This window comes from Mastomys coucha, unplaced genomic scaffold, assembly GCF_008632895.1.
Source record: "Mastomys coucha isolate ucsf_1 unplaced genomic scaffold, UCSF_Mcou_1 pScaffold7, whole genome shotgun sequence".
Taxonomy (NCBI): Eukaryota; Metazoa; Chordata; class Mammalia; order Rodentia; family Muridae; genus Mastomys; species Mastomys coucha.
Window position 1 is genome coordinate 9,584,075 of NW_022196913.1, and position 9,742 is coordinate 9,593,816.

The following is a 9,742-nucleotide window of genomic DNA, read 5'->3' on the forward strand; positions in this document are numbered from 1 at the left end:
GACACTTTTTTTTTTCTTTTTCTAAAAATATTTAAATTAATTTCATGTGTGAATGTTTTGCTTACATGTATGTATGTGCATCATGTGCAGGCAGTGCCCATGGAAGCCCATGTTGGATTATTAGAATTGGAATTATGGATGGTTGTAAATCACCATGAGGCTCTGGGTACAAAGCCCTGGTACCTACAAGAGCAACAAATGCTTGTAACCATTGAGCCAGACTTAGCTTTCTGGTCCTGCTTCTTTCCCTCTGGACATGCCACTTTATCCTATAAAGTAACTAAATCCCATCATATTTCTTCACTCTTGTTCTTTGAATATTTCTTACAAGGTAAATTGCATTCAGGACAGTTTGGCAATTGTTACTACATAAATATCTTTGTAAATCTTAGAGATGAGAAAAGTAAGAATTCAAAGTTAAAGGAATAATTCACTTATTTTTAAAATTGCATGATCTAAGGGAAATTTTAGAATATGAAATTCCTTCCAGGTTTAAAAAACAGCCCTCTTTGGTCACCTCAATTCAGAGAACCTTCTGGACTACTGTGTTCTGCCCCTAAGGTACAGTAGTAAAGACCAGCCAGAATGTCGCCATTACCATTTACCCATCATCATATTGCAGGGTCCCCTCTATCCCCACAGTTGAGAGTTATAAGTGGAGGCTTAACTTAAATGCAGCAATTACTGTGAATTTTACTGACAATTCCCCAACATAGAAATGTGGTAGTCCTTGGGCATTTATACAAACATTCAATTTGCTGATTTCCCTAAATCTTATATTATTCCATAGGGGAAAATACCCTAGAATATATAGCTAAACAAAGGAACTTCTTCTGTTGTTCCAAAGCAGGGGGCCTGGACTGGTGGCCTACCTGAGGCTCTCTTTCTCCCTGTGGGCATGGGGCCTGCTGCTGAGGCCCGTGTCTCTCTCCCCCAGGGCTGACCTGTTTGCTGCAAGGCGCATTAGTTAAAAAGGAGGCAATGTATAAATGAGTTATTTTATTGTAGGAAGGAGAAATATGCTAGTTGAGTAGAGAGAAGGAAAGAAGAGGAAGGAGAGAGAGAGGAAAAGGAGAGGGAGAAAGGCAGAGAAGAGAACAAAAGAAAGAAAGGAGAGAGGGGAAGAGTAAAAGAGCAAGAGGAAAAGAGTAAGGGAGGAGGTAAGAGAGTGAGGAGGGGGCAAACCACCCATTTTATTGTATGGAGCATGGCATGCCTGACTTGCGGTCAGATGACTGGGTGTAAGGTCCAGCTAGAATGCTAGGAGCTTGAGACATTGTCTGCCTGATAGAGCACAGGTCTCCTGCAGGGGCAGCTGTGAGGGCTCTGGGCTGAAATCTGAGCCATTGTTTTCAGAAGCTATCACCGAACTCCTACTGTCTCTTCTGAACAAATTTACTTTGCTCAGTGGGTCTCCGGGGTTGCCAGATGACCACTCTACTGGACTCTGGCTGTGAGAACTGCCCACTTCTCCACACCCCTCCTCCATCCCCTGCCATAGAATCAAGGAAGCTGATAGTATTCTGGACTTTACCAGTCCAGATTCTTCTGGCAAGCCAATAACAATTATCGAAATTATTGATAAGTGATGATATAATCAGACCTTGAAATATCAAAGTCAAACTATCTTCTACCTTGTACAGTAGTCTAGAAAAATAGAACTAGTTGGGTGTCACAGAGTCACATAGGAAGTAAGTGACTTGATGGCGTCATTTCCTCTGCCCACCCTCAGCCCATTTTCTCTTGACCCATCCACCACAACACCACTGTTCTTATCTCTTCTGGTTTGTAGGTGCCAACGCCCAGTGCAGGGATGACATGGCCATCGTTCAATTTCATACATTGCTGTTTGGAACTCATTGCTTATCACTCTTCTAACTAAGCAAGTTCTGTGGTTGCTGTAGCCTTTGTGGAGTAGTCAATCAACTTCCTGGCTAATGGATAACCAGAGGATCACCCCACTATAATGGCTAAGCAGTATTATTCTCTGATTAATAGTTAAACAGTACTTATGTCTGTCTAATGGTTAATCAGTGGTATTACCTGTTTAATGGGTAATCAATAGAAAAGGGAAACTACTAAAACTCAAAGCACACATTGCACCACATACAATAATTGTGGGAGATTACAACTCCCCACTCTCATCAATGGACAGATCACAGAAACAGAAACGAAACAGACACAGTGAAACTAAAAGAAGTTAAGAAACAAATGGATTTAATAGATATCAATATAAAATTTTATCCTAAAAACAAAGGATATACCTTTTTCTCAGCACATCATGGTATCTTCTTCAAAACTGACCATATAATCGGTTACAAAACAGGCCTCAACAGATTCAAGAAGATTGAAATAATCCCATGCATCCTATTGGATCACCAAGGACTAAGGCTGACATAAACAATAGAAACATAAACAATAGAAAACCCACAAACACGAGGAAGTTGAACACTCTACTCAATGACAACTTGGTCAAGGGAGAAATAAAGAAAGAAATCAAAGACTTTTTAGAGTTTGATGATAATGAAGCCACAACATACAAAATCTTATGGGGCACAAAGAAAGCACTCCTTATAGGAACATTCATAGCTCTGAGTGCCTCCAAATAGAAACTGGAGAGATCATACACTACCAGTTTGGCAGTGCATCTGAAAGCTCTAGAACAAAATGAAGCAAATTCACCTAAGAGGAGTAGATGGGAGGAAATAATCAAACTCAGATCTGAAATAAACCAAGTGGAAACAAAAAGAACTATACAAAGAATCAACAAAACTAGGAGCTTGTTTTTTGAGAAAATTAACAAAATAGATAAACCTTTAGCCAGACTAACTATAGGGCACAGAGACAGTATCCTAATTAACAAAATTAGAAATGAAAAGGGAGAGATAACAACAAAAAATGAAGAAATCCAAAAAATCAAGATATCCTACTTAAAAAACCTATACTCAACAAAACTGGAAAACCTGGATGAAATGGACAATTTTCTAGACAGATACCAGGTACCAAATTTAAAGTAGGATCAGATAAATGATCTAAACAGTCCCATATACCCCAAGAAAATAGAAAGTGTCATTAATAGTGTCTCAACCCAAAACAAAAGCCCAGGATCAGATGGGTTAAGTGCAGAATTTTATCAGACCTTCAAAGAAAAATTAATACCAATACTCCTCAAACTATTCCACAAAATAGAAAGAGAAGGTACTCTACCCAATTCATTCTATGAAGCCACAATGACTCTGATACCTAAACCACACAGAGACCTAACAAAGAAAGAAAACTTCAGACCAATTTCCCTTATGAATATTGATGCAAAAATACTCAATAAAATTCTTACAAGCTGAATCCAAGAACACATCAAAAACAATCATCCATCATAATCAAGTACACTTCATCCCAGGTATGCACGGGTGGTTCAATATACGAAAATCCATCAACATAATCCACAATTGAAACAAACTCAAAGGAAAAGAATATGATCATCTCATTAGATGCTGAGAAAGCATTTGATAATATTCAACACTCCTTCATGATAAAAGTCTTGGAAAGATCAGAAATTCAAGGCCCATACCTAAACATAGTAAAAGCAAAATACAGCAAACCAGTAGCCAACATTAAACTAAATGGAGAGAAACTTGAAGCAATCCCACTAAAATCAGGGACTAAACAAAGCTGCTCACCCTACCTATTCAATATTGCACTTGAAGTCCTAGCCAGAGCAATTAGACAACAAAATGAGGTCAAAGGGATACGAATTGGAAAGGAGGAAGTCTAATTATCACTATTTGTAGATGATATGATAGTATACTTAAGTGAACCCAAAAATACGACCAGAGAATTCCTAAACCTGATAAACAACTTCAGCAAAGTAGCTGCATATAAAATTAACTCAGCAGGTAAGTGGCTTTCTTGTACAAAAAGGATAAACAGGTTAAGAAAGAAATTAGGGAAACAACACTCTTCACAATAGTCACAAATAATATAAAATACCTTGGTGTAACTCTAACTAAGCAAGTAAAAGATCTATATAACAAGATCTTCAAGACTCTGAAGAAAGAAACCGAAGATCTCAGAAGATGGAAAAATCTCTCATGCTTGAGGGTTAGCAGGATTAATATAGTAAAAATGGCCATCTTTCCAAAAGCAATCTACAAATTCAATGCAATCCCCATCAAAATTCCAACTCAATTCTTTACAGAGTTAGAAAAAGGAATTTGTAAATTCATCTGGAATGACAAAAAAAACCTAGGATAGCAAAAACCATTCTCAACAATAAAAGAAGTTCTGGTGGAATCACCATCCCTGACTTCAAGCAATTGTGATAAAAACTGCATGGTAGTTGTACAGTGACAGGTAGGTAGATCAATGGAATAGAATTAAAAACCCAGAAATGAATCTACACATGTATGGTCACTTGGTCTTTGACAAAGGAGCTAAAACCATCCAGTGGGGGAAAAGGCAGCATTTTCAAGAAATGGTGCTGGCTCAACTGGTGGTTAGCATGTAGAGGAATGCAAATTGATCCATTCCTATCTCCTTGTACTAAGTTCAAGTCCAAATGGATCAAGGACCTCCACATAAAGCCAGATACACTGAAACTAATAGAAAAGAAAGTGGGGAAGAGCCTAGAACACATAGGCACAAGGGAAAATTTCCTGAACATAATACCAATAGCTTATGCTCTAAGATCAAGAATTGACAAATGGGACCTCATAAAATTGCAAAGCTTCTGTAAGGCAAAAGACACTGTCAATAGGACAAAATGGCAACCAACAAATTGGGAAAAGATCTTTACCAATCCTATATCTGATAGAGGACTAATATCCAATATAAACAAACAACTCAAGAAGTTAGACTCCAGAGAACCAAATAACCCTATTAAAAATGGGGTACAGTAGCCAGGTGGTGGTGGCACACGCCTTTAATCCCAGCACTTGGGAGGCGGAGGCAGGTGGATTTCTGAGTTTGAGGCCAGCCTGGTCTACAGAGTGAGTTCCAGGACAGCCAGCGATATACAGAGAAACCCTGTCTCAGAAAAAAAAATGGGGTACAGAGCTAAACAAATAATTCTCAACTGAGGAATACCAAGTGGCTGAGAAGCACCTAAAGAAATGTCCAACATCCTTAGTCATCAGGGAAATTCAAATCAAAACAATCCTGAGATTCCACCTCACATCAGTCAGAATGGCTAAGATATAAAACTCAAGTGATAGTAGATGCTCACAAGGTTGTGGAGAAAGAGGAATACTCTTTCATTGCTGGTGGGATTGCAAACTGGTACAACCACTCTGGAAATCAATTTGGCAGTTCCTCTGAAAATTGGACATAGTTCTACCGGAGGACCCAGCTATACCACTCCTGGGCATACACACAGAAGATGCTCCAACATGTAATAAGGACACATGCTCCACTATGTTCATAGCAGCCTTATTTATAATAGCCAGAAGCTGGAAACACCCAGGTGTCCCTGAACAGAGGAATGGATACAGAAAATTGTTGTAGCTTTTCACAATGGAGTACTACTCAGCTATTATAAAAATGAATTTATGAAATTCTTAGGGAAATGGATGGATCTGTTGAAAATCATTCTGAGTGAGATAACCCAAACACAAAATAACATACATGGTATGCATTTATTGATAAGTGGATGTTAGACTAGAAGCTTGGAATATTCAAGATACAATCCACAAATCACAAGAATCTTAAGAAGAAGGAATAGCAAAGTGTGGATACTTCGGTCCTTCTTAGGAGGAACAAAATACCCATTGAAGGAGTTACAGAGACAAAGTGTGAAGCAGAGACTGAAGGAAGGACAATCCAGAGACTGCCCCACCTGGAAACCCTTCTTATATACAGTCACCAAACCCTGACACTTTTAAGGATGCCAGCAAGTGCTGGCTGACAGCAGCCTGATATAGCTGTCTCCTGAGAGGCTCTGCCAGTGCCCCACTAATACTGAAGTAGAGGCTCACAGCCATCCATTGGACTGAGCACAGGGTCCCCAGTGAAGGATCCAGAGAAAGGGCTCAAGGAGCTGAAGGGTTTGCAGCCCTATAGGAGGAACAACAATATGAACTAACCAGTACCCTCAGAGTTCCCAGAGACTAAACCACCAACCAAAGAGTACACGTGGTAGGACTCATGGCTCCAGCAGCATATGTAGCAGAAGATGGCCTAGTTGGTCATCAATGGGAGGAGTGGCCCTTGGCCCTGTGAAGGCTCTATGCCCCAGTTTAGGGTAATGCTGGGTCCAGGAAGTGGGAGAGGGTGGGTTGGTGAGTGGGGGATGGGGAAGGGAATAGGGTTTTTTTTTTCCAGAGGGGAAAGTGGGAAAGGGAATATCATTTGAAATGTAAACAAAGAAAATATCTTTAAAAAAAAAACACCTACTCACAATGGGGAAAACAGTCTTGGTGTTGAAAACTGAGCCCGCTACCCAAGCCTAGTAAAATCATGGACCTTTGCAGCAGAACCTATAACCACCACATTATGAAACCAATATAATCAAAAACTACATTTTAAATACCTGTTCATATTCTCAATGTAAAATTTAAACCCCGCTCCTTATCAAGAAAACTTCTCTATGAAGCAGATTCAGACCATTATAGAAAAACATCTCAAATAATCAACGCACACATTTGTGAAGCCCAGTTCCAACTGACAATTATAACACAACTCCTGTACCTAAGCCTCAAGGGTTACTTATGGCTCTTTATATCCTGATTTGAAGAGACAATTGGTCAGTTCATCTCCTGCTCAACATTAGGTTCTTGAAATTTTTCATGGAACAGGGGCAGTGGTTCTCTGTCTACTTCTTGCCTTGTGAGGGCACTGTCGTAAGGAAAATCAAGATGAGGAACCACAGATTTCTCCAAAGAAGGTAAGTTCAGGGAGTCTTTAAAAGAAAATGATTGTAATTGTCAAGGTTAGTATCACTCGGTTACCATCAGCTGCATTTTGAGGAAGGAAATTTTGAAGACTTCAGTTGTAGCACGGCACTAAATGAAATAAGGATCAACGACACAAGACAAAAATCAAACTATGAGAAAGGGATTGTGGGAGCCTGTTCATATAAGTAACATATAATTATTGTTTAACTTAAAAATTCCACAAGAAGTCTTGCCTGATTTAATCCAATGTAGGCTATGATGGGTCAGGATATGGTACAGGAGAGGTGTACACTTACATGTCAAAAGAGTGCATCAGATTCAGCATAGATAGTTGTAAGCCACCATATGGGTTCTGGAAATTGAACTCAGGACTTCTGGAAGAATAGACAATGCTCTTAAATACTGAGCCATCTTTCTGGCACAAAGATTTACCTTGAATCTTTGAATGTACATTGATGTTTTTTGCCTGCATGATGTTTCTGTGAGAATGCCACATCTCCTGGAACTGGAGTTACAGATCATTCTGAGCATCTGTGAGTGCTGAGAATTGAACCCAGGTCCTCTGGAATAGCAGCCAGTTCAGCAATAGTTTTTGTATAACTATTTGAAATGTAGTTTGTTGAATTCTGAAACAAACCAATTTGATTACCCACTAAAAGAGGGGTAGGGACTGAAAATGATCAGCAACATAAGAAATGAGAGGTTATCTCAACCAAACCTTTTAAAACAATGTTAGAAGAATATCTGAAAATATTTTATGGGAGTCAAGAAATGATTTATCTGGTGAGGCCAGAGGATAGAGTAGGTGGAGGAGATAAAGTTGTCAAGTTATCCACTTCCCACGTGACTCTTTAGGGATCACCAGGTTCTGTTTTTCATATTTATTATTGGTCTCATACGATTCTCAGTGAAGGACTGTGAGAGATTGCAAATGGTTAATTTTTCATGGAGGATTAAGCAAGGAAAGAGAAACCAGTAATGTCTGCTAAATACTTACTTGCTATTGAGTGATGGCAGGCTGCACCTGGGACCCTTGTGCTACCTCCAACAAGTAAAGTGTTTATTGGACGTGGAAATGGGTATTAAAAATCAACAGAAACCAGTCCTCTCTTCCCTCAGAGTGATCATTCTCTCATTCATAAATAAGGAAAGACTTTCAGAGGAGACACTTGATGTTGAAGAGCTACCATCTGACAGTTTCAAATTACAAATAGTTTAATGACCTCCATGTTGCAAAAAGACCAGATTTACTGAATTTCATTCCCCACAGAATTTTTAAATTAATATCAAGTTTGTAAATGCTAACAAAAGGACTAGCTCACATTAAAAAATACTTGGAATTGAATCTGTTGCTTTTGCAGAGGTTGGAGTTTCCTTTAAGGATACACATATGACCAAACATAACTTCCCCCTTTTTCTTTTTCATCTGAAAAGTAGATCAAGCAGAAGGATGGCAATGTAATTAACATAAGAGACTTAAACATAAGGGATCTTGTTTCTAGTTTTTGCTCAATGCCTGAAAAACATGTCAATAATTGTAATATGTATTTATTTTGGCTCCCATTCAAAGACAAGTCTTTCACCTCAGCTCATAGTAGAACCAGATTCTTGCAAAAGAAAACCAGTTGCCTCCTTTTGAAAATGTCTGGGTTGAGTTTGCCCTATTTCTTTAGAGTGAAGACTAGAGGCATCCAAAGAGATGCAGATATGCCTGATTCATTGTCTTACAAATAGAGGAATAAATGAATCAGAAAGGCAGGCAGCACCTCAGGTGAAGTGACCCTGTCCACTCAGTCAATCCTCCAACTATGGTTGGGGTCACATACTTGGTATGCATGGTCTAGAGACCAGGGTGCAGTTCTGCATCTCATTCGGTGTCACCAGGGAATTTCCTCTTGAGATTGAACACTGACCAGTCTCTTGATCATCTTGCCTGACACCAACCATTCTCAATTCTCTCCCATCATGCTTGGACTATCCTCCCTATCATTGACCAGCCAATTCTACCATCAGCTCTATAATAAAAGATTTTCTTCTTTAAAATTATGGTCTCCATTTTCAAGTGATTAAAACTAGTGTTTGAGCTTGCTGGTTTCCAGATAGCTTAGCTGGTACCCTGTCATCAAACAATGGAGTCCATGTTTTATTTAGGGTTAGGTGTTTAATAGGCTTTTTAAAGAATACAAACAAGCTGGGATCATGGGTCAGTGACATAGTCCATGCCTAGTAAGTACAGGGCTCTGGCCTCAATTCCCATTACTGCATAAAAGAATAGAAACACATCTTTGAGCCTATGAGGTAGCTTGGTGGGTGAAACCACTTTCTGTGAAAGGCTGGTAACCTGAGATTGATCCCCAGAACTCACATAAAGGTGGAGCGGAAAAATAACCTACAAAACTGCCCTTTGACCTTTCTGTTCATGCTGTGGCATACATGCAGAATAAACACCATGCTCATTCACAATCACACACACACACACGCACATACACACACACACACACACACACACACACAAGTAATTAACAATAGTTAAAATAATAAACAACACACCTAGATCAGAGGTGAGCAGGAACCAATATCTGTCCCAACACTGGGAGTAACTGGGACCAGCGGGACTAGGCACACAGGAACTCTGCCAGCCCAGTGACTCTGGTTCTTTCCAGTCTGTCTGGGCTGGTGTCCAGAGTAGACCTTGGGTGCAAGTTCTGCAGCCAGTCCCACAACACACAGAGAAAGCCCCACTCCCAGGTGATCTAACAAGCCCAGAATCACAGGATTCCAGAATCCCAGGATCACAGAGACAGCTTGACGCTGAGGAGTTCTGACACAACCAGGATCACAGGAAGGACAGGCTC

At 39.7% G+C, this 9,742-nt stretch overlaps 1 pseudogene; it reads right to left on the bottom strand.

Annotated features, from left to right (window-relative positions):
* LOC116081809 overlaps nucleotides 1–1,860 on the bottom strand; it is a 32,284-nt pseudogene extending 30,424 nt beyond the window's left edge.
* Nucleotides 1,861–9,742: the final 7,882 nt, after the last annotated feature.